Below are 25,763 nucleotides of genomic sequence, written 5' to 3' on the forward strand. Positions count from 1 at the left end.
GGGACACCTCCCACTAGACCAGGCTGTTCAAAGCCCCAACCAACCTGGCCTTGAACACTTCCAGGAAAGGGGCAGCCACAACTTCCCTGAGCAGCCTATTCTGATGTCTCATGATCCTCACACTACAGAATTTCTTCCTAAAGTCTAAACTAAATATCTGCTCTTCCAGTTTTAATCTATTACCTCTTGTCCTATACCTACATGCTCTTAAAAAAGTATCACTGGACATCAGCATGGAGCCAGGAGGCTGATAGTCACTTATGTTCCCTGATCAGGGTCAGTTTGTGGCCTAGGTAAGGTACAAGTCTGTCTCCTCACAAAAAGGACACACCAAGCACAACAAACAGCCACAGAACACTGTTTTTGTTATAAAGAAAGTTAAGAAACAACCACTCTCAATCACCAGTAGCAAAAAAACCACCAAAAACTCTGAGTTGGTCAGCCCTCCTGGCTGCATGACAGGTTCCAGGCTGAGACACACCCCCATCCACCAGCCAGCAGAAGGGGATCTCCAGGAAAAGTTCGAGGCAAAAGACTGACACAGTTCCCAAAGACTGGCAGACAGCAGGGCTTGTAGTGGGGTCTTGAGGAACTGCAGAAGGCCAGGGCTCCAGATGACCACACGCTGGGTTCCACCCACAGCCATACACACATCTTTTGAAAAAAACCCAAATGGAGTTTAGAGTGATGTCCCGCAGCAGGGACCTCAGTAGTACGCTCAGTAATAATTGTGAACAGAATACAAGTCTCATCTATTCTTTCTCACCAGGTGGGAGAGTTGAAGACCAGAAAAGAAATAAAACCCCATTCATCTCAGCTGGCCATTGAAAATTCTGGGGGAAATGCCTGAATCAGTTCAAGTTGCATGAAATTCATATAAGAAATGAGACATATTTTGCAGAATGATCCAGTACAATATATTTTTTTCTCAAAGCAATCCTTCACAATAATTCAAGCTTTTTTCCTCAGATACTTATCACTGCCTGCCCTGCTGCTCAAAATTTAAGCTGCGACAGGCCATATAATACAAGTTCCTGTTCACTAGGTGGATGAGCAACATTTATGTCAAATAGAGATGCACTTGGCATTTAGAATTAATTTTCCCCTCTACTCAAGCATGTTGTTTTGGAATCTGTAATAGAATTCACACAGAAAACATATATATTTGGCCAAGTCAGTCATTACTGAAATGTATAATAGTAATTGGTTTCTGCAGCATTTTCCTAGTTCTAAATTACTACCATAATTACATATTTTTAAACCTCTAGGCTTTTTGTCTTCATTTTATTAATTGTTTAGGAGAAAAACAAGATAATATCAGGGGATGGAGCCTTCTGACAAAATCAGAATGCTGACAAGAGAACACAACCATCTGGAGTGTTACGTGGGACCTGAAAGACATTGGGTCTGGGCTGGAAGACTTCAGAGAAAACACTGCCTTAGTGCACTGCTGAGTTCAGCAGCAGAAAAACCCAAGGAATTGCAACGTCCCGGTCCCCTTTCTCTCCCTTTGCAGGCTCACTTTGTAATACGCAGCTGCACTTCCACATGTTAAAACAGCTTTGGAAGGGTACATACCCAGTAGAAAGACTTCTGTAAACAAAATTAAAGCCTTCTTTCCTTTTCAGATTGAAAAATAAGATTCCAGCTTCCTTCATATGGCCTCCAGGGAGACTTGAGATAATACAGGATGCAAATCTGGCAACATGGTTCTTTTCCTAAGCTGCATTTGCTACACCCATCAGGAGAGGAGACTAGGCTATGCCAGGATCTGGGGAAGGACCAACGCCTTCACTCTCCAGCTTCCCTCTGTACTCTTGGGTTCCTGGAAGCACAGCAGCAAGCTCTCAGCGGTGTCTCACTTGGCAGGTTTTCTATACAGTAATATTTGAGTAACCACCCTGCCTGTCACCCATAGCTCTGCTGGTCCTCCTGCTTGGTCTCATACTGCAATTAAAAATGCTTAAGAGACGTCAGTTTTCAGTTTGCTGGCATGAGAAGGGACTGTTAAGGCATGTTTATTGTAATTTCACTTCCCAAGAAAACCTGAATGATAATTTTGCCTATCTCCTCCTTAACAACATTGGCCAATGATTGGCAAAGATATCTTTTTTTAGAAAAAAAATAAATAAAATTACAAATGCGTAACAGCGGAATGGATTTCCAAACAGAAAGTGCTTCATAGAAAGCTTGCAAAATAAGCTGGTAATGATATGCAGAATTAGCCAAACATCAAGGGTAAAGGATAAAAAACTCTAGTCCATTTACAAGACAACGTACTTCTGAAATATTTAATTAAAACTATCAGGCTGGAATTTTCTGTATATCGTGAAAATTAATGTCCCATGGGTTGAAAGTGCGACCTCCAATGGGTAATAATTAATGTCTATGGCTTTAAGTATCATATTCTGCTGTCAGGAATCAAATGCTTCAAGGGTTGAAAATATAACCAGTGGAAAACTCAGCTTCCATCAGAGAATCTGGTTTTACTTTAAGAACACAAAACAGGTAAAGCCACAAGCCTGGTTTTAGTGAGAAGAAAACAACTGGATATGGAAGAGATCAATGTTTACTTCCATAAAATACTGTAGGGAACATTCTCCCCACAGACTAGCACTCCCAGACCAGCATTTCTAGACCAAAGAGCTAGCATGGGAAGGTGACATTGCTTACAGGATTTTTCAAGTTCTTCAGAAACTAGTCCTGCTTGTCAAGTATAAAAATATACTCAGTCTGCAGCAAAACTGTACACATAGTGTAAGTGTTTATAATTTTCCTCTCTCCGTGTATAAATATTTACATATATGATTATACACATAAAGAGAAAGACTTCCCTTTATTACATTCTGCCCCAGTTGAGAATTTGAGAAAGCAGCAATAATTAGGAACAAGATGGCCAATATTAATTAAATAAACCAAATACTGCACAACTTAACCCTAAGAAAAATGACATGGTTCTTCAGAGTCTTTGAGCAGCATCAATGGACAGAGCTAAAATTCTTCCCTTTTGTAATCAAAGAGATACAAGGAACTTGGAAAAGCAGCAAGCCTTGATGTCTACAAGCATGCAGAATATTGCATTACTTTCAGTCTAAGGTAGAAATAAAACTAGCTGGTTTGGTTTGGTGTTTTTTTTTTCCCTGAGAAAATACAGATTCCATATTACTGAATATATTAATTACATTATTTCTCATATTACTGTTATCAGAGGACAAAACCTCAAACCAGGAAGTTTTACGGCAATAAACTGTTTTTTGAGAGTTTTAAGCTGTCATCTTTCCCCGCTCTCTTTGTCTTCTGCAGAACATAAAAAAGGGCAGAAAACTCCTGGCGTTTAATGGCCCAGCAGAGGGAACTGCACAGCTGGAAGAGCATCAGCGATGCTCTGGCGTCCGCAACCCCGTGCTAAAAGCAAGGCGAGCAACTGCCTGGAACTCCACCAAGGTCACATATTCAGTGGCTGGCAAAGGGCAAAGCACTCATGAAAATACATCCCTCTCCCTCCAAATAATAAATTACATGGCAATAAAAAAAGTATTTTAGTTGAAATCTTACTCACCTGATTGGAGCCACTGTGGCAAAGTGAGAAGGGGTTTGGCCCTTAAAAGGCTAAGTGAATGCAAGTTTTACTATCACCTCATTATATTTATGTGACTAATGGGAATGCTTATTTAACACTCTGGGGTGTGCAGAGAGTGAGCTGGAACAGGCTTTTACTTTTTTTTTTTTTCTCTGTGACTTTTCTGTCCACATTGTCCTTATTAATTTCTTTTCATTTTCTTTTACTAAGTGCTCAAAGGCAATTTGCATAAGAGCCCATTATAAATTAGATCTGTTTAATAGTATGCTCATCTCATGGCTATTTAATTTTACTTCCTCATATGTCTAAATTATATAATTTTGCACTGTCCCCTAGAAGCTAGTACATTTGAAGAGGGATCCATGCCAAGAAAAAATGGCATCTATCTGAGCACAGAATTCTTTTTTCAGAGGACCACTTTAACAGTAACAACCTGCTGCTTTTCTTTGAATACCTCACGTCACTTGGATCCACAGTGACTGAATACCTAGTGTTCTTTATAACTCTACATAAGTGAAGTTGGCTCCTAGACATGATATAACAGAATACATTTGCAATTTTCAGGAACCTATATTATGAAAACCGCATTTTAACCAAATACTCTGTTGTAATCTCTTGCTCTCAGTGCTATTATAATTTGTTCTTATCTCTTCCTCCTTACATTTAATTTAAGGTTCCATGTCCATGAGTCTCAGGAATTCTTTGGCACAGACAGTTCCTACATTATCAGAAGAGGCATGAATACAATTATTATAAAGCAAAGGCAACAGGGAAAAAAATGTATTAAAACCTAAAATCTCATTAAACCTTCTACAGAAAAGGTATTTATATAGGCACCAAAATGACAGAGCAAGACAGTACAGGAGGAGGTATTAAAACACCAGTTCTTATGAGAGTTAAAAGAAAATGTTACATGGCATTTTAAAGAACAGATAAATCCCAGACACTGAGTAGAGGGATGTCAAGCTTTTGTGAAAACATTTGCTGAAGATTAAAGAACTTAATAATTTACATGGAGATAATTTCAAACATCTAAGATTGTTATTTGAGCATGGAAGTGAAAGAAAAGGTAAGGGCAAGCTCAGAGGGCTAATAAAACATTTAGAAGAAATTGAGAGAGACAAGAAGTGGTGAACAGCGTTAAATGCAGAGTAAAGTATGTGAGGAACAGATAGGAAGGATCTGAAGTTATGAATGAGGTGGTATCACCTCCCTCATAATGCATCAGAGGAAAAAAAGAAAATCAGCATGGGATTTGCTATAACCTGCCTGACCAGAGGCAGCACCAGAAACAGAGGAAAGCAAATCAGACATATCACAAAATTAACTAATAGCCATTGGATCTAATGCACGTGGACAAACAGACACATTAACTGGGAAAAGAATAAATTGCACAACACTGTGTAGTTGTATTGCAGGAATGCTACTTACATGAGAACTATCTACAACTTTCTATGTCACAGATGAGCATGGAGATGATGAGATGTGTAACTAAATGACAGCTGAACAAAAGAGGGTATGTGGGTCATAGGAAACTTTGGGGAGAACTAAAAATTTATGGCTAGGCCTCCAGAAGCCAATAGCAACACCCTAATCTCTGTTTGTCTGAAAAGGATTTCCAAGAAAAATTAAAAGCTGTATTTTCCTGCTAAACAGATGATCACACCAGAAGTAATAATTGCACTATGAAATACAGCTAGTACAGAAACTCCCCTGATGTACGTCATATACTGGTTGACATATATACAGCCTTATGGTGGGTGCTGAGTGCCTAAATGCCCAACGGCATGTGGTCAAAAAACACAGGCTCTGTCACAGCCTTCTCCTGGCATGTTCAAACACCCATTCCCAAACTCAAGACTATCACTCACCCAGACCCAAATGGCTCTTGTAGAAACGCTGACAATTTAGAAGAGAAAGAAATAAATAGTTGGGATGGGATGTCAAGAGCTGGTGACTCATGGCTAGGAAACTATCTATGTGGGCAGATGGAAAGCATCTCCCACATTGCATGACAGCAGCCAGGGTGAGGCCAGGAGAGCACTATCCCCAGAGTACAGACGATGGGCCAGGGAGTTTCTGTTTACCATATACCTTCTCTCTCTGCTCTGGTATACCAAAGAGATACAGACAGATAACAAGAACAGGCTGCACCCAATTCTGTGTCTTTTCACACAAGGCTGGGCAGGTAAGTGTTTTAAAAGCAATTTCAATATTGTGGCAGCCAAACCTCCTGAACCTCTAGGTTACATTACAGGTTTCAGATGTGGCTGAGAGGGGTCTGTCCTCTGCTCTGCAGCTGTTCCCTCACCCCAAACCAAGGCCCGCACCTCCACAATCCCCCTCATTTTTGGCACAGTGAGGTTCCTCCATCTGTAAGACACTGAGGTTGCTGACACTCCCCAAGACATCCTGCCTATCCCTGACACTCACAGTTTTGCTTGTCTCCAGATACCAAGCACTGCCTTAAGTCCTTTTGCTACCACAAGACCCATCACTACAAAACTTAAATGTTGCCATCCCTCAGTCAAAACTGCTATCTACAGAGTGGTACCACAGCCTCCCTCTTCCTCTAGGACCTTGAGACACCTCTCCGAACAGCCAGCGCTCTGGTGAACCTATCCCACACGCCAAGTTAGCAGACCCAGAGCAAAGGCAGAGGCTGCAGATACCTGGTGCAAGCCCTCTCACATCACGAGAGCTGTTTTGCTTCAGCCATTTGTCAGGACATCAGGCAAAGGGCAGCAACATGCAGCAGCTCACCTGCACACCCTCTGCTCCATAGCCACAGCCTCAGCACCAGTATTCTATGCTTTACAATTCTATCTCTCCTTGCTCTTCTTTTCAGGCTCACCCACACACTGGATCTACCAAAGAGCAAACTGAAAACCTTTAAGCTCCACATCTCCTACAGCGTTTGGTATCTCGCTAATAAGTCCTTAAAAAACTTCTTCCTTTTGCAGTGCGTATCAAAAGTGTTTTTCCTAAAAACATTTAAACCAATGAAATGTTAAATCCATTATTCATGCAAATACTTTCTCCATCTCTGTTTTTTGTAACCAACTTCTCTTGGCAATTATGACATTTCACAGAAAAATTAACAAATATTCTCTTTGCTTGCCAAGATAATTTTACTAAGCTGGAATCCAATTTCATTGAGGTATGTTATTTATGTTTTATCTTGAGGGAAGCTGCCTATTAAGTTAGCAGCAACCGTGTCCTTTTGCTTATGATACGTTTATTACCAAGTTATCAGGAGTACCTTTAAGTTATTAGGGTGCAATGGCAAATTAAGTACTTTGCGTCATAATTAGCTAATAACTTTTGAATGATATTTTAATCACGTTTAAGATGGTCAGGTTTGCTGTGAGTACAGATAATGGAGGACAGGAGCAGAACCAGAGTGTTTATCGTTTGATACCAAAAGCCAGAAAGTAGCTAAACCAGGGAAGGAACAACATCCCAAAGGCCATGATAATCTATATATTCAGAACACTGAACCTTTTCGCAGGCAGCAATAAAGTAATAAAGTAGAACTTGTGTCTTGGGATCATGTTTAAGTAAAAAGGAAAAATGTATTAGCTACAACCCACTCTCCTTTAAGCCTGACAATTTTTCTTAAAAAGACATGTTAGCAACTCATCTTCAAAGTCCTATCGATAAATCTGTAAACGCAGACTCCACAGAGAGAACACTGTTAAAAAGTACCTTCAAAAAAGCTACGAGAGCCATTTCCCTTTCAAAAAAACTGGCCACCGAAAAAAACCCACCAAAACAACAAACACCAAAATCCCCCCAAAACACCCAATAAAAAAACCTCAGAATGGCAGAAATTCTTTGATGTATTCCTTTGTACATCAAGTTTGCCCCTCAGCTTTCATGAATTGCATTCAAACCACTGTTAGCTCTCAGTATTTCCTCTGTACCCTGGAGAAGGCTCAGCATCAACATTCCATGTACGTACCACTGGAAATTAGGAAACACTCTGAGATTCTCCATGAAATCCTTTACAAAACTATCAGCAAAACGAGCGTGCTATGTAAGAAGTGGTGTGGCATCACTAATCCTGCCCCTTTCCAGAATGTTACTTTGGGAACCATGCATCACACTACTTATTGCCTGGAGCCTGTGCCCCTGTAAACAACAACCAGTGCAATACAACCGTAACAATTAAGCTATCCAAGATCTTCACAACTTTGGCTACTTAGCCAGAAATCCTGTCTATGTTGTTTTGTTACCTGCTGCTTCCTCTAAGAGAGAGGACAACATGTTTCCATAGACAGGACAAGAACACACTTGCACTTCCCTCTGCAAGAGTTGCACAAGCTCCTTCTACATTGCAGCCCATAAAGCCAAGCGATGGTACAAGTAGCTTCTGTGTGCTGTACTGAGGATCCTATGGGGGCTGCTTCTCAAGAGAGAAGGAGGCCACTTCTACATGAAAGCCTAAGTAAAAGCTGCTCCTTAATGAATACTGACAAAAATCACTAGCAAAGTTCATAGCATCATTTTCAAGCACAGTTCATGGAGAGGACAAAAATTTGTTGCAGTAGAAGCTTGTAAAACATATCAACAGGTTTCAGCCCTGCCGCTGAACTTGATCTTGGACTGTCACAACACAAATTTTCCAGGGAAGGTGGAAAGGATGTTTGCCTGCTTTTTCAAAGCCTTCTAAGAACAGATAAAGCAAAAACATACACATATAAAGAACAATCTAAGGTAGTCAAAACGAGCTTCACAGCCTAAAATATGTAAAATGTTAGAGATGCTCCTGCAACTGTCACTGCCAAACTTTTCTCTGCACATTAGACTTGGTCTTCAGTGACCTACAGTTTGCCCACATCACCCTCAATCCAGGCAGCATACAATCTGGGGAGAAGCCATGGTTGTACAACATAGCACACTGTTAGCCGTGGGACCCCTGTTTCATCTCTTGGAGGAGAAGGTCTAATGGACGAGGAAGGGGTTCATAAAATCATAGAATGGTTTGGGTTGGGGGGGACCTTAAAGATCATCTAGTTCCAACCTCCCTGTCATAGTCAGGGACACTTGACCAGGTTGCCCAAAGCCCCATCTAACCTGGCCTTGCACACTTCCTTGGAGGGGGCTTCCACAGCTTCCCTGAGCAACCTGTGCCAGTGCTTCACCACCCTCACACTACAGACTTTCTTTGTAATGTCTAAACTAAATCTCCCCTCTTCCAGTTTCGAAGCCATTCCCCTTTGTCCTGTTGCTACCTGCCCTTGTAAAAAGTCCCTCCTCAGCCTTCCTGTAGCCCCCTTCAGGCATTGGAAGGCTGTTATAACATCTCCCTGGAGCCTTCTCTTCTCCAGGCTGAACAACCCCAGCTCTCTCAGCTTGTCTTTATAGGAGAGGTGCTCCAGCTCTCTGATCATCTTTGTGGCCCTCCTCTGGACTTGTTCCAGCAGCTCTGTGTCCTTTGTATGTTGGGGGCCACAGAACTGGACACATTACTGCAGGTGGGGTCTGACAAGAATGGAGAGAATCACCTCCCTTGACCTGTCGGCCATGCTTCTTTTGATGCAGCCCAGGATATGGTTGGCTTTCTCGGCTGCAAGGGCATGTGGCCAGCTCATGTTGAGTTGCAGAAAGGTAAGGTAGATGGGGGCTGCCCTGGAGAAACAAACTCTGTCAAATCATGTGTCGGATTCCCTGTGCAACGCTACCGTGAAGCATGCCTGCTTTATTTTTTTGAGCTCCTTTGAGTGAAGCAAGAAAGTACTAGGCTAAAGAATGCTGCGAAGAAAGCATGCAAGAATGAGTCTTCAGAACAGGACTGAAACAGTATGCGGAAAATACAGCCCAAGGACACATGTTGAACTGAGGAGGAACAGGAGATGCTGATGGCCTGTTTCTTAATTAAGCACCACATTTCTCTGTGCACAGCAGCAGGCAATCTCATTGGAAATAGTATTACTACAAATACACCATAAGGACAACAAACTAGGGTCACTCTGGCTGCCCTAATAATTTTCCTTTCCTATAAAGCTGACTTTAATTGCAACAAGTGAACCTGCAAGGCCGGCTACACAATAACACATTTATTATACTCTTCTCAAATATTTGTGTTTTGCGTTATTACTTAGCTCACCTGCTCACAGATTCCTCTAGACCTAGACACCAAAAATGGTACTTCCAGGCTAACATCTTAGATTATAAATTATTTGAGAAAAGCAATAGAGAAAAGCAACGAGAGCAGACACAACAGAGGCAACAAAGATGTGGGTGTTCTGAGCATAGAATTTAGTATGAGAAACACAGCACTGTACATCGCTCTTGCTTTAACCCTAACTTATATACACTACAATTACATTGCTGTGTCTCCTTGTGTGGAGACACACATGTGGCTACACAGAGAGACGTGTTTATACCCGTATAACTAATTCCCATACATTTACATGTTTAAGTGGTTCCATGGTAGAGGTTGAAGTTATTTAAGCATTTCAGTAACTAGGAAAATCAAACCATTAACCAAATCAGTTAAGAAGACAGGAAAGTCCACCTAAAACAGCTTAGACAGTGGCTCTGAGCAATAAATAATGCTTAATGCAAAGGTTAGAAATGCCAAAGCCACACCTGTACATTCTGCTGGTGGTGGGGGTGATAAAAAACACACAGATAACATTATTTCCATTGGCAAACTTTACATATACAAACCAGCGGCTTTATTGTTTATTAAATTAGATGCTGTCATGGTGTAATCATCCCTGCAGCCATACCAAACCCAAGAGTATGTCAGATGTATTTCTGTGGAGAAGGCAGAGAAAAGAAAGGAAGAGAACGGAGATGCAGCACAGAAGCAATAGAGCCCCATAAACAGAGGCGTAAGGAATAATTAATCCACATATGTGAAAACAGACACTATAATTGCAGACATCAGAATCCTCAAAAATACCACATGACAAAACTAAATGTTACATCACAGTGCCTTCAATACACGAACGCCAGGTTGTGATTCAGCTACCTAAACACAGGTGTCTGGTGCCACTTGAGACACTGCAGGGTATCTCAGGGACTGCCAAAGGGTTGAGTGATGGCTCAAGGACACTACTGCAGACTCGTGCCCTCCTGGAGCAGCCACAAGATTCCAGGCAGGAACCTTCATGCATGGGCACTAGCTACTCATAATAAAGGCAAACACACCTCACTCACAAGATGACCAGAAACTGACTGTACTGAAATCAATGCATTAAGCACAGATACTAATTTCAAGAGAAAACCAGACTTTATTGAATATAAAAAAATAACAAATGTATGTGATATAAAATGGTGAGCAGCAAGTTTGGACTGCTTCTAAAATGTGTAGGAATTTCTCATGTTTTTAATTGAAGCAGTGTTTTAGCCTGCAATTCCACACACCCTCATACAGAGAAGATGACTTTTTAGCTTCTTCCCAAGATGCAACTTTACCAGAGGAAATAAAGTTGAGGGCCACTGGAAGTTATATGATAATACAGGTGTGTTAGGATCCCTATTTCCTAAATGCAGACAGTCATCCCCAAGTATTTTAGCAGGGTGTTGAAGCAACAAAGCTTTTGGATCAAGTTACAACCCATGGTCAAGATGCAGACACCCATGGAGGGCAGCCCAGCTCAGCCCACCAAGCTGAGGAACCCTTTTAAACTAGCAGAAAGATGTTGACCACGCAGCAGCCTACTGCTTGAATTTCTATGTTTTCATTATTTCGTTCACTTAATTTTTAAACCTTTCTCTAAAAAGAACCAAATTTAACTTCACTCTTTTTTTTTTTAAAGTCATTGCCTACAGGTCTTCTATATGGCATTTGCCCTTGTCCCCAGATAGTGGTGCCACTGCACAATTCTCGTATCAACAGATTCAGTTGCAGCTTGCATTTGCTTAATGGCTGGAACTGCAAAAGACCTGATAAACAACCAAAAGCTGTGTATGCCAAAAGGCTATGACTCCCTTACCAACAAGAAAAAGAAAAAAAGGTCAACAATTTAGTGAGAAAAATCCTTAATTTCAAAACGACATGTTTTTTAGGATAACGCAAGTTCCAATGCAGGCGTTTTCAGGGACAGAACACTGTTTCAAGAAGTCCTCTTCCTTTCTGTGCTGGCTGAAAATAAAACATCCTACAACAACCTTGCATTACTCCCTTCGCTTGTGTAGCTACTTAACAGGGATACTTTTTGCTCTATATCTGGATTTAATAAAATTTTAATCTAGCAGAAATCAAAGTGTTTTGGTAAATTTCTGATTTTTTTTCTCTTGCAACACCAGGAGGCATAGATATAATTGTTTCCTACTATCTTTACAGGAGATCTACAGAACCACATTACTGAAAGGTGCAGAAGATGAAAATAGTTTGGAATAATCAAGAGTTCCACTGTTTCATCAAAGCTGTCCTCCCCCACCTCTCCAGCTACTGGTATTACAACAAACAGTTTGGCGCTACGGGATGATTCTGATCGTTTTGCATTACATTCCCCAAAACCCTTACTTTTTAAGAGTTTAGAGGCAGGTAGAAGCCAGTTAGCACAATGAAAGGAAGGGGTCTGTAGAAAGACAGTGACCAAAAAGAACGAAGTCTGACTATGAAGCCAGATCAAACTGTGTTTTCTTGCCAGCCATCGCATGTACTGACATATTAAAAGTCCTTATTTACTTGCGTTAACCAAGCAGCCTTCCATGGAACAAACCTACAGTGCAGTCCTCAACCATTCACTTTTGCACAGCCTTTCTTCCCTCAGAAGAGAAGATTGCAAGATGCTTACCAAAAAAAAACAAAAACAAAACAACAAAAAAAACAATAACAATAAAATAAATCAGAGGAGGCAAAATGGACCCAGGCGCCCAGCTGTGAAGCAGAAGGCAGAACCTGCTACTTCATGAACCAGCTTCATGATGGGTTTTAACAGGATGGAGAAGGCACCTGAGGTCAGATTGGGCTCTGCTGTATTACCGCTGATATTGCAGAACTACAGTCAATAGAAAAGCAGCAAGAGGACTGAGATTCGCTTGCAGTTTCCCCTGTCAGATCCTTGCCCCAAGCCCTACTGCGCCCATAAGCTGCACTCCAACCCTTGCATCCAGCAGCCCACGCAGAGCTCCAGCCGCAGCGGGCAGCGGCAGCGCAAGCACATGAGTGATCTTTGCTGCCTTTAATTGCCACCAGCCCATACATACCTGCTTTGATCTCAAAAGACCTCTGGCAGGGATATGCCTCAGGGATTTACACTGCTGGAAGGAAGGAAGGAGTCTGCCATATCTACGCTTAATGCAAAGGCAGTTATTAATGGCTTTGCAGGGATCAGTGCTGACTAAGACTTGAGCCTTGCAACAGACTGTCAAAAGGAAGGGGTATTTCTCCACTACACTTCAAGGGCTGGTTGATCTTCATGGAAAATCCTCTCTTAAACAATACTGAGGGGTATAGAAACAGCCACTGCATAGTTGCAGGTAGCAGCTCAGGCTTCTTTGCAGCACCCAAGTCAGACAGGACATGTTTGCTCCTTAGATTCTTCAAACATGAGCAAAATTAAATTCCACACCTAATTCTGGGAGCATGTCACTGGCTTATTATTTATTATCATCGGACACTTAGACAAGACAGAGAAGGGGTTTCACCTCAGTCTCTGATGAAGGGAAAGCTGACAGGAATGCATTCCTGCTGACTGAACTGTACAAAATCACTTCTTAGGAGGGAGCCTGGCTGTCCTCTCACCCTCCCAGCTCTCTCCCTCACTGCCCTGCCATGCTGCTGCGAGTGTTTTGTTACTACGGCAGAATAATATTAGGACAGCAATGAGGAAAATAAACTCTCTGTGCTATGATGGATGTGCCCTCATTTCATATGCACATTTAGTCAGCAATGTGCTACAGTAAATGTGACCTTTATTGGGACTAGATTTCACTCACTCTGTTTTTTTTGGGACCTCACCCCATTTATTTTGTTCTGTCTGCAGCCTCTGCAATTTCCAGCTGGTAAAGCTTTCATCAACGCTCACCCTCCCCAGCGGAAGCACACTGGAAAGAAAAATATTCGGGCATGCAAGGCCAAGGGACAGAGTCCTTTCTGCAGTCCTTCATAACAACCGGAAGGGCCCCTTGGAAGAAGCACTCCCAGAGGAGTCGCATCTGAGCTGTCCCCATCGGGAACAGCTTGGAACACCCTAGCAGACCTTTTGCAGGCTTGGGGACAGGTTTGGAGAACAACACGACTAGTTTTTCTTCTTTAAATGAGAACTGCCCTACCGGCTTTATGCTTTTTGCACAGTACAAAAGCCTATTACATGTTCTTCATTGCTCCTAGGGCCCTTCATGTTTGTCATGCTTTCAGGACTTCATTAATAAGGAAAAGGAAGGACTTACACCTCTGATTTAGCTACTTAGCATTTTAATAGGAAATAAAGTCACCCACGTGGAGGCTAAACACTACTGAAAGTCGCAGCAATACCAGCTGTTTCTATTTTCAAACTAGTGCTTTGTGCCTTGTAAGGATACCAGACAGGCAGTGACTTCCAATAGCATCCTTTTCACTCTTCCTTTTGTTAAGCCTACCAAAGACAGAAGCATGAAACATACCTGAGTAAGACTTTTATTTCTACTTCTGAAGTGAGGAATTAAATGCCCACCTAGAACCAGACCTCTGTAGTCCAGAGAGCAGCATCCTTTCAGTTTTGGAGAGCTACACCATTCATCCAAAGTGGAAGCGGGGAAGTGCAATTGTAGCTCTGCTGATGAGTTTATCTGGGTTAGCTACCAAGCAAGAAAAGGCCAGAGTGAAAGGCATGGCCCAAGGCTCAGCTTTATGAGAAAGCAATACGAGAAAATGGGAAAATGAGAATGCCTGATAAAAAGAGGAGCCTCCAAATACGCTTTAGCTACAGAAAAGCAGCAGTTTTTCTCCTTTCCCTTTGCCATGAGTTAGGTCTTCCATGGCGGAAATACAAGAATTGAGGCATCTTCCCTGCCCACCATTCCCCCAGCTTACACCTTCCTAGGGTAATAGTTATCACCACTTCTCTACTGGTTGTATCTCCACTGCACCAAAACGACGGACACTGCCACAGGCTTCCACGGCAACATGCTGGAGCCAACGTGACTCCCTACGCTGTTACTGCAGCAGGGCTGGAAACTGCCGTGAGCAGGGGTATGGCACAACACCTTCGTCAGATTTTGGAAGGCCAGAGGGCAGATTAACATTCAGGGAAGCTTACTCCCAGGAGAAGCTAGTAAAGTAAAATTAAAGCTTTGTATTCCGCAAAGGATGAGGACATTGTTTTGAGAATGTTAGCAAAGACACGAGAAGAATCAGATGCTGGCATGTCAGGAGCAAATCACAATGGGCAGCAAAATGTTTTGACAAACTAGAAGAGGAAAATAAATACAGTCTACATGTTTGAAAAGTACACAGGTGTCTTGTCTGCTTTTCAGATGCTTGATGGTGACTTCAGTCCTATGCAGCTGTATCCACAGCACTTGGAGAGCAAGCAGATCATCATATTATTTCTAACAGAACAGGAACAGTTTAATGTGACAATCTCCAAGTATAAAATTTTAAAACAATATACATTTTTCTAAAGCTATTAAATGATACTGCTAGTAAACTAGAATTTAATACTAAAAGTGAATAAACATTAGCTTTTGAGGCTGGAGAAGTTACTACTACGTTGTTATCTAATCTCTCCCCAGAAGTCAAGAATTATGACTAAACCCTTCCAACATAGATACAGCCCGAAATTCTATGTCAGAAGTATGTCCAATTGCATTTGGCAACTCTTAGTCAAGAGAGAGGCTGCCTATAATTGGATGAATATTTGAAGTGCTTCATTATTCATGTAGGAAGGCTAGGTAAAAAGTGTTTTGTAGTCCCAAGACACTGGAGGGTGTGTGTTATTGAGTAATAACCACTTAGGAATGTTGACAGCACTCTGCCTTTAGGATCACACTGGCCAACAAAGCACCTGGGTGTACGTTGTGCAAAAGCACACACCCACTGCCTACTACTCAGTTTATTTAAGCAAGCCTTTCAATCAAAGGAAATGGAGGACACCCCAAAGGATGTCAGTCTGACAACTCAGTTACATTCTGAAGTACTTCTTCATTCTTCCTTTTGCCCTTAAAAAATGTATTTTTGGTAGCACTTCTGAATTATCGATACTACTGAATATTGAAAACAAATCTGATTTTTCCTCTGTTTTATTGCATATAATCTACCAAAGAGCAATATCTTTATTAATTGCAGTAAGAAAACACTGACAGCAAAAAATCAGCTCCTAACCACATAATCTGATGAAAAAAACACCACTATGATATTAGGTAAATAGTGCAAACTCAGAAAACAAAGCTCTTTCATGCTAGTCTAAGAAAAATATATGAATCATTAACACAGGCATGCAAGAGATCTAAAAAAACTTCAGTGTTTAAAAGCTAACAGTTCTGACACACTTGCTCACAAGGACCAGAAATTCAACACCAATTTTAGTTTATGACAATGCAAGTCCCACCCTTCCACAACCTCCATACACAAGGCTTGAAGGCACTGATGGTACAAACACTGATTTTTCTTTCCTCCCTTATTTTCTTTACCAGTGTAATTAAAAAAAATCTCAAAAAAGTTTGCATTCAGGTCAAAAGCAAAGCAATTATTGTAAGAGATGCCCATCAGGACTTTTATCCCTACAAAAGGAACATTCAAAACTTTTTCTGAATGATTTGCTTGTTTCAGACGTGTAAAATACAAAATCAATTTGTTATAAGGGGGAACATTATCAGTTTTTCTGCAGCTCCCATTCTCTGGCATCATATTTAGCCTGTCCTGTGGCACTGACAGTACTGAAGCACTTTCTCTGAAATCCCCTGAATGGCACTTCACCCTCTCCCCCATGTATCACTGAGATGATGATGTTTTGATGAAGCATCACACACGGGCCCTCGAGATAATGGATTCAATGGGATACACTTAAAAGATCGTTTTTCTCTTTTGTATTGACTGCTTGCGCTGCTCTAAGACAGGAAGGGCTTTCATTTTTTATGTAAGCTGTAAGACCCTGAGGGCCCTCTAAACTGTTTAAAAGGGATCAATTTTCAGATGGGTAGGAGGGGCCCGGCAAACCTTCATGGTTTGAAACGCTTTCTTCCCCTCGGATCGCCGACAAGTTTGGGCGAACCTAAAACCAGCTCCCAGCGGAGCTGCTCTCTGGCATTCCTGCTGTTTAGGATTTGTGGTTAGCATTTGCACAGAACTGTAATTTATAGTATGCATATGGCCAACAAAAGAAGAAAAAAAAAAATAGGATTTTGCAGAAACAAACCAGTCACTAGTGCTGATGGAGATAAACAGCAGTAGAGCTGCTAAGCAAAGCAGTTCTTGGCACTGGTGTAGTGGCAGGAAACCATTACCCTGTATCAAGGGTTTAATACTCTGACATTGTTGCAATTACATCCAGGCAACCTAACAAAACAAATTCATTGTATGGTAGAAAATATTTCCAATTCAACATTGCAACATTTATTTTTTAATCACAGGACGAAGAAGACTTTTGGGGTGTGGAAGGACGTAATCCATCATTTGCTCTGAAGTGACACACTTATGGCAAGTGTTGTGCATTATAACTTTCTATGCCACAGTAAGTAACTACAAGCAACCTCTCGGGCAAGGAATGTAAAGGGCTTGGGTGTGGTCCTGGGAGATTATGCCTATCCCTTCATCTCCCTCCGTGTCAAAGGGAGCCAAAGACAAGCCACGTGTTGCTGCACTGGGACTTCAATCCTTCCTCCTGTTTCACGCATGTGTCACAGCTTGTGACAGTTCTCTACCTGCACTGTGCCTCATGTGAAAAGGACTTTTACTATTCAAATACGGCCTGCACGAGAACACAAATACAATGTTTAATTAAAAGGAATGGGATTTTAATAGGTCACTTAAAGAACAATTATGTCTACCATTTGACTGACAGGCATGTCACATTTTAACATGAAAACCCCAGTGGGGTCTAAAAGGTAGAATTAATCTTTATAAATTGATGAACTACTGAAGTATACTCCACTGCATTTAATGCTGCTATGCTCAACCATCTCATTTTACAAACAAAATCCCTGCATCTTTCTCTTACTCTCTCCTTTCATCTTTTTTAATCCTTTACAAACAGAAAGCAAAATGCCAGTGCTGTTCCCCTTCACCAAGTGTCTGTTCTGCAAAATGCCATGGTGTGTAGAAACAGAAAAGATAGTTCTCCAGTAATTAGCTCGGGTACCAGACGCAGCACAGCTGACTTTGCTAGAAGCAGGATAAACGAGTCCAGGTGGAGCACTGCACTATATTGCTTTGAGCACCTGAGCTAGTCCAAGTGTCTACAAACATGGCACTGGACAGCTGAAGGACTGGGTGGGAAGGTGACCACGAGCCCACTGCTTTCCTAAAGGCATGCCCCTACAAAGCATTCCCAAGAAACAGATACAAGCTCAGCTTAAGTGCTTTCAAATTGTTGCAGGAGCCCCTAAGTTCTATGAACCTTACTGAAAGGACCTTGGAAGTGCCTAGAAAATGATCCAAATGAGGTGGAGAAACAACTGTGCTGCAAGAGTCCTACAGATGCAAGCTACTGTACACATCACAGCTGGAAATAGTTTCTTTGATTACCAATGAAGACTCGACAAAAGAGATTAATATTAATGAATCTCAGAGCACCCTTTCAACTGGTGTCACTAAGAGTGAAAGCATAATCTGAGATATTTATAAAATATGTTGGCTGCTTAACTGCTCAAAGGCAGCTCACCACTAACAGCCAGAAAACCAGGGACATGTACGGAGAAAGGGACAAGCAAACAATGTGCCTTCATCTGATCAGGTAAAGATCACTTGTGATCTTTGTGAGCTCTGACTCTTTCCAACAGAAATACAAAAGTGTAGATGAAAAAGAAAGTAAGACAAAGCAATGAGGAAATTCTGATGATTAGTAGGGTCCATGCTCAAAGCAGAATAGGGACAGAAGAAAGATACTGAAGTGCAGGAGACAAAGAGACAGTGACACGCAGGGAAAGACTGAGCACAAATGACAAAGGAGAAATAAAGCTTGCGAGATGACAGTTGTCTGGTTAGGACATGACCAGATTTGAATAAACTTAAAACCAGTTAAGTTAGAAGACACATTCATGTCACAAGAACTGGTCACATTCCCCAGGCTAACACAGCATTTATGCATTATTTGCACTAAAACAAGTGCAGGTAACAAGTTTTCACCATTTCCTATGCAACCTTGGCAAATACATCCCCAAATGGCAAACAGACTTGTGCATGTGAAACCCAGTCAGAAGGCTGAGCATTACCAGAAAGAAGTAAGCCAGAAATGGAACCTATATCCTAAAGCTCCAAACACACCCAAGAGGTGGCCACGTGTTGACAGTAAAACTGGAAGCTAAATGTTTACTTCTGGAATTACGTACATACTAAATGCCAATTTGCTTAGCAGCTACATTGCGATTTATGAAACACCAATGAAGTACAAACAGTTCATGTGAGTGCAGGATGAGAACTCCATGTTAACATACAGAGGTTCTTGAGTGCAAGGACCGAGTACAGCAGAAAACAAATCACTGAACCTCAAAGACTATGGTTTAAACCTGGACCCTATCAGAAATTACTGATAAGCAGAATACTTCAGTGCCACCTCAGTTTCTAATGGGCTTTTCCTTATCAAACCAGCAAGATCCATGGACTCAGCTCTTCTTTTTCCTCCCCAAGTATATTCTTGGTCAGTTAGAATGAGAAATACTGCTTCGGTGCCTTCACAGCCTGGTTTATTAAGCCACACTACTGGGCAGAAAAATCCAAACACTACAAGAACAAACTATTTCTCACTGACAAATTTCCATCCATGGAGCTGATATCAAGCAGCCTTTACAATGAAAGAATTTCTCAGAGCACAAACCCTTCACCTAGTTATTGACAACCTCCTCTTTCCCTGACTTACAGGTTGATCCAACCCATACAACCTCACACAAGTCTACTGGGAAAGGCATCTATGAGACATACTGACAATATGGATATAGATTTTCCTCTTTCCCCTCAAGAAACATGTTTGTTACTTCAGAGGACTACTAGCCTCAGAAATAAGGAGCTGAAGCCTTTAGCTTTGTAACACTCCTGAATGTAGACATTTATTCCCCTGAATATTTCCATCCACACCGTTACAGCCATACAGCCATACTTAAGCAGGCAGGAACCTCTGGAATATAAAAGTCTGCACATCTACTTTTTCTGGGTCTGCACAGGTGCAAAGAGTACTCTTAACAATCCACTATCTCCATTTTGCCATCCTTTTACTCATTTGAGTGCAGAAGTAATGATCAAGAACAAAACACTGCTTTTTATCCTCCATACAAATAATACCCAAAAACACTTCTACTGACACTTAGAACAGGAACACAACAAATCCGTGGCCCTTTCAGTGATGACTCACCACCAGTTACTGACCACACAATGTGAGAACCTGCTAATCTGATCATGCTATTTCTTTTACCTAGTCACCAAACACAAGCAACAGCAATGACTTGCTGATCTGGCAAGTTAAACATACTACAGGTCTAAGATTAAAAAAATACTAACTTCTAGTGAGGTGATGATCACCTGTGGTGATCATTAATTGAGCCAAATGAGGTCAATATGTACCCTAAGTTCAATATACACATGTAGAGATACAGAGAGAGAATCTTGGTCCAACCAGGACCAGAAAAAAACCCCTTCAGCTTTTCATTGTCAGATGTGTGCTACAAAAGATTTATCTTTACAATACCAGTTGTGTAAATTCTCAGAATTTCTTGAAATAGGCATAAAGTGTACCACCAGTCACAGTGCTGTGTCTGTTTTCCCTTCAAGACTGCGTGTGGTTACACCAACCAAAAAAACCTGTACTGCCTAACACATTTTCAATCATCATCCCAAAGTATTTTAGAACTTGTGTTTATTTTTAAACCTTAGTGGGAAGCAACCAAAGCTCCAAGTTAAATCAGCTATCTTGGGTGACAGAGTCAGTGAGAGAGTCAATGTATTTTCTTATCCCAAGCCCTTCCCCAGCCCCCTGCCACAAGACCATGCAGCAATCAAATGATGAAATATAAAAGGTGAATAACTAGATGAGCAAGCCAGGATAGGTAACAAAGATCACATGGAGCCTCTGCCAACTACTCCTGCCTATACCCCCCTCTTGCCAGGAATGTTAAAAAATAATAAAAGATCTGTGACCTGGACCACTCACGCTAACACAGCAGACAGAGCTAGTGTATAGCAGTATTGAAAACACCCAAGGAAACTTGCTCCTTCCAACTTACAACCTAATGTTTGCTCTCAAAAAGTGCAAGCCTACTGTCATCTAGCTACTTCAGTGTCACGGTGATTTATGAACTACCATCTCATCAGCCTTTGATGTTGGTACTCTAGGAAGATCACCAAATACCTCCATAGATGAGAGATGTACCTTTCAGAAAGAGGAATCCAAATAAGGAGAGGACAAACAAAGACACAGTAGCACCCACTCAGCACTCAGCATTTCCTCAAAAAAAAAAATCCCCTGATGCTCATTAGTCAGAAAACTTTGGGTTTATTTCTTTAAACAATTAGCATCACTTAAAGCAGTTTGAGAGGTACTATCCAAGATGAGTAGGAAACCTGTGACAGAGCTGCTCTTGTGGAGGTGTTACAGAGGGACCCCTGCTGAAAGTGCAGAACACCTTCACCACAACAGATGTACTGAACCAGAAGTCTCCAACATGGTGTTGTAATGCACAGAAATTTGAACGAAGAGCCACACTGGTGCCTTGCTTTGGAACTGAGAACAGTCTATGACAACAAATTGCCAAAGCTCTGAAACAAGCAAACAGTGTTAACCTCCCTAATTCATAGCACATCCTTAGAGGTCTACCTACATAACCTATGAAAGGTAAGTCTTGCTCACCAACTGTTGAAAAAGGCCAAAGACAGCCTGGGCATTCTCCTAAATAATTCTGTGCTCTTGATGCAAAAAAAAAACCCCTTACCAGACAAAAAATGCCAGTGTCCTAACTGGATCCAAGTGTGTGAAATTTAATTTCCCTGAGGGCTGAGAGTAAAGATTGGGTAAGAGAACTGGGACACAAATGAATTGGTTCATATGAAAACCTGAAACAGCCCTGGGCAGAAATTTGGAAGTATTGTGAAATACCATATAAGAAAAATCCATCTTCATATGCAGGGAGTAACTCAAGATGGGAGATGGAGCAATGCAAACAGGTACCCCAAAAGGTTCTACAAAGAACTATATGCAAGGCTTTTAATAATATTTTCCTATGCTATGGTAGGAATACAGGATGTGGCAATCCAGTGCCATGGAGTTATGTAAATATTTGTACAAGATGACTTGGACAGAACTAATTAAAAATCCAGATGCTTTGAACATATGAAATAGACAACGCTGCTGATACTACTGATACCAGAGATACCAGACAGCTGATGCCCATATGATCAAACATCTTCCCATTTAGTTCATATAGTCAGTTGAGGTTGTCTTTGCCTGGTGCACAGTAGCTTTTGGTAGATACCATACAGACAGGATTAACACCAAAAGATGTAGGAATGACAGCTCCAAGCAAAGGGTTCAATCCTATGCAAGATGATAATGCACTGAAAGGAGGAGAGTAGGCTGCTCAGGTTTAAATATCAGCACTAACAGGTCTGTGCTTTCTCTACTACTATTCATAAATCCTAAAATTCAACGCATTTGCCTCAGGCTCCCTGATGACCACAGGGACCAATGGGCAGCATACACGTGCCTCAGCTCTCAGGGAAGAAAGGCTCCTTTAGCAGACCCTCATATTGTATCCATCTTCTCTGGAATAAAAAAATCAAGTGTTTTTATCTGGTCAGCAGAAAGCAGACCCGTTTTTAAAAATCTGCACTTGCAAAAACCAAAATAATTAAAAAATGTAGTGCACCCAAACCTCTAATAGATCACTTTGTGTTGCTAAGTATCATCCTTCGGATCCGGTGACTTAAAGTAAATCAAAGGTTGTTGAGAAGAGGAAGGCATGATCTAGTTCAAAACAGAACCATTTCAAAAACATAAGCCTCCTCACAAAAGAGAAACAATTTGTTTGGTCCATTCACATAGACATACAAATAACCATCAGTCAACACCTCAAAAGAGGAGGAACAATCTGCATATGTGTGAATGCATCAACGTCTACAGTTTTGGTTGGCAGAGCTACACTAAAGGACACCTGCCACCCTCTCAGGCATTTAAAAAAACCCTACTATTTCTTTCAGCAAATTGACCTTACCTAAGGTGGTCTTGGTAGATATACTGATTCAGATTGCCTCCTCTTGAAGCCTAAGTCTGGCAAACTGTATTACTCAGCTGCATGAGATCATGTCTGAGGCATGGCCTCACTGGTGTCTTGGAAGAACATGAAGCCCATTGACAAGATAAAATAACCATATGGGATCTTCCCTGTGAAAACAGTAAGTTCTCTCTGGTCTAGAATATAACTGGACTCCTTGGAATTCTAAGCTATTGGGTTTTAAATTAATTTTGGTGTTTGCTAGTTTTTTAGCATTATTTCAGCTTCAGAATTTAAAGTTCTAGGATTACTCAATTCAAACCATCTATTAGATAAGCTGCTTGTCTGTTGGATTGCTTCACCATCTCAGCCTTTGGCCAAAACACAGACAGGCTCCAATTCCTTGCGTTCTTCAATCACAAGAACATCGGAGAGAAGCCCTCAATGGTCTTTCCATAGCAAAGGGCAGAGACCTAGTATCACTAATGATGATTTTATAGTCACACCTGAGTTGCTTTGGAGGAATGAATGGATATCTGTCAGTAGGCACTTTACATATCAAGGTACAAACCAGTTTAGGGGATCTAAACAAAAGAATTATGGAAAATGAGCCCTGCGAGCTACAAGTCTTCACCTCATATAATTTAAGAAACTCTTTTTTAAAGTACTGTTTCCTGTGGTTGCCCAGAGAAACTGTAGATGTCCCCTCCCTGAAAGTGTTCAAGGAGAGACTGGATGGGGCTTTGAGCAACCCAGTCTAGTGGGAGGTGTCCCTGCGCATGCAGGGGAGTTGGAGCTAGATAATCTTTATGGTCCCTTCCAACCCAAACCATTCCGTGATTCTACGATTCCTACTCTACTATCCAAGAATAAGAAAAGAGAGAGGCACAAGATAGGATGATCTAAAAGGAGAAGGAAGAGTACACTTTCTCAAAGACAGAGACTGCTCTATCAGGATAGGTCTCCTTTACACCAACGAGCCACAGTGACTCCAAAGCTGCTGGTTTGGATATCACCATTTCAATCGCACAAAGAAAGATGACTCTGGTACCTGGCCCACAGATGAAAGGTTCATTTTAGGCTTCTGGCCCTTAGACTGCATGTAATACGAGTCAGAAGCCTAATGACTTTCATGTCTCAACCTGTTAGATGCTGGAGCCTGCAACCTATGCTTTGACTCATCCCTGGAGCACTGCTCTTTCAGGCAAGATAATCAAGACCTTATTTTTCACAGACAATACTTCATATGACAATAAGCCTCAGGAGGCTTCAACTGGCCCAAAGACATCTGTGAGGCCTTGCCTTAGTTTTGATCTCCTTCACACATGTGATACCAGTAGAAAAACATACAAGTAATGTTGACCAAAGCCTTGGATTGGTTAACACTAACAAAGACTGTAGATATAGACTGACCAGGTCAGGCTTCAAGGAACAATATGTATTAATGTCAAAATATTACTGGATAATTTGTAACCAGCACTCACCATATCCATATCTATAGAGAGCTATATACACACATCCCCCCCTCACTGAAGAAAAAAAGATAAGGTAAAATTTCACAGACAAAAACCCTAACAACTATATAATGATTGCCAGCTTACTGCTTCATGCCACTGTCTTGACATCCAAACAAGCTTAATAATTGCTCTTTTGAAGCTGCTAATGTTAAAAAAAAAACAACACACAACCAAACTCTCAAGTTCTGGAAGTGGCTGGGAATTCCAGGTTCTAACAGCTACGCTGGAAATATTCACTCATCAAGGGGTTCAAAAGACACTTTCTGTCAGAACTGAAACACAAGTGCATGTCAGAACGACTTGAAACAGAATGACTATAACTTAGACTTTGGGTTTTCTTTAAATTATGTTTGAAGAGCTTTAAAATGTTTAATTTATTAAACCAGCTTTGATACTACAGGCATAGCTTCCACTTTCAAGTGCTACAATGGCTCAATTGAATACAGAATGCATTAAGCTTAAATTCCACTGCCACAATACACACTTATGAAAGACATTTTAGTATTTCTTCACTTAAAGCAATATGCTGTCCCAGTGAATCTGGCACGGACACAGAAGCTGCATGTATTAATAGCAGCAGCCTCTCATACAGCACAACAGTAGTTTTAGACACCACCACTATTCCAACCACTGAAAAAAACCTAAGTAATCACAACTCCTAGTAGCTGAACACAAGCAGGTCATAAAAAAGTTCCCCAAAATGACAGATTTGGTTTTTGAAGAATAGTTCAAGTTTTTCCAGACATTGCTTCAATCTCTCCTGGCAGGCCTGCGCTTTGACATGCCTTCTGATATTCCCCTGGTCTTCCTTACGGAGGTTGTCATAAGAAAGGCCATGTGCCCAGTGGTTTCTCTTTCATACACCTTTATTTACTTTCTCTTTCTCTAGGCCTGTCAGCTCCAGTCAGAAGCACTGCTCCAGTCCCACCTAAAACTACACAGAGGCTGTAGTAGCAGTGAAAATCGTGCTTAGAACAAAATCAAATCCCATGAATCATGCCTTGTACCCTTTAGAAAGGCAAGTCAGAGTTGCGGGATCAACAAACTCCAAAACTCCCTGAGTGGAAAGACCATGAAGGTAACTATAGACTAATACTGCAGACACAATAAACACCTACAAACTGATAACCGACTCCTAGGATCACAATAGCCCTGCAGTGTTTATCTGCAATCATCACAATGTGCTATCCACACACACTGTGTTCAATGCCACTGTTGTTTTCCTAAAGCTGCAGTTCTATTTCATCTGCGCTACATACACCACTTGCTCATGCATGCAGGTTTTCTAACTGCTTAATACCAAGAAGCTACCATAGTCTCAAAAGTTTAACTCAGAAAGTACATGAGAGTTAAGACTCGTATAATTT

General features: G+C 41.3%; 1 protein-coding gene across 2 annotated transcripts in view; it reads right to left on the reverse strand.

Moving 5' to 3' along the window:
- The window catches only part of LOC127381925 (BTB/POZ domain-containing protein KCTD1), a 103,897-nt gene that overhangs the window by 8,627 nt on the left and 69,507 nt on the right, over positions 1-25,763 (reverse strand). The window lies entirely within an intron of this gene.

This window comes from Apus apus, chromosome 2 (assembly GCF_020740795.1).
Source record: "Apus apus isolate bApuApu2 chromosome 2, bApuApu2.pri.cur, whole genome shotgun sequence".
NCBI classification, from domain to species: Eukaryota; Metazoa; Chordata; class Aves; order Apodiformes; family Apodidae; genus Apus; species Apus apus.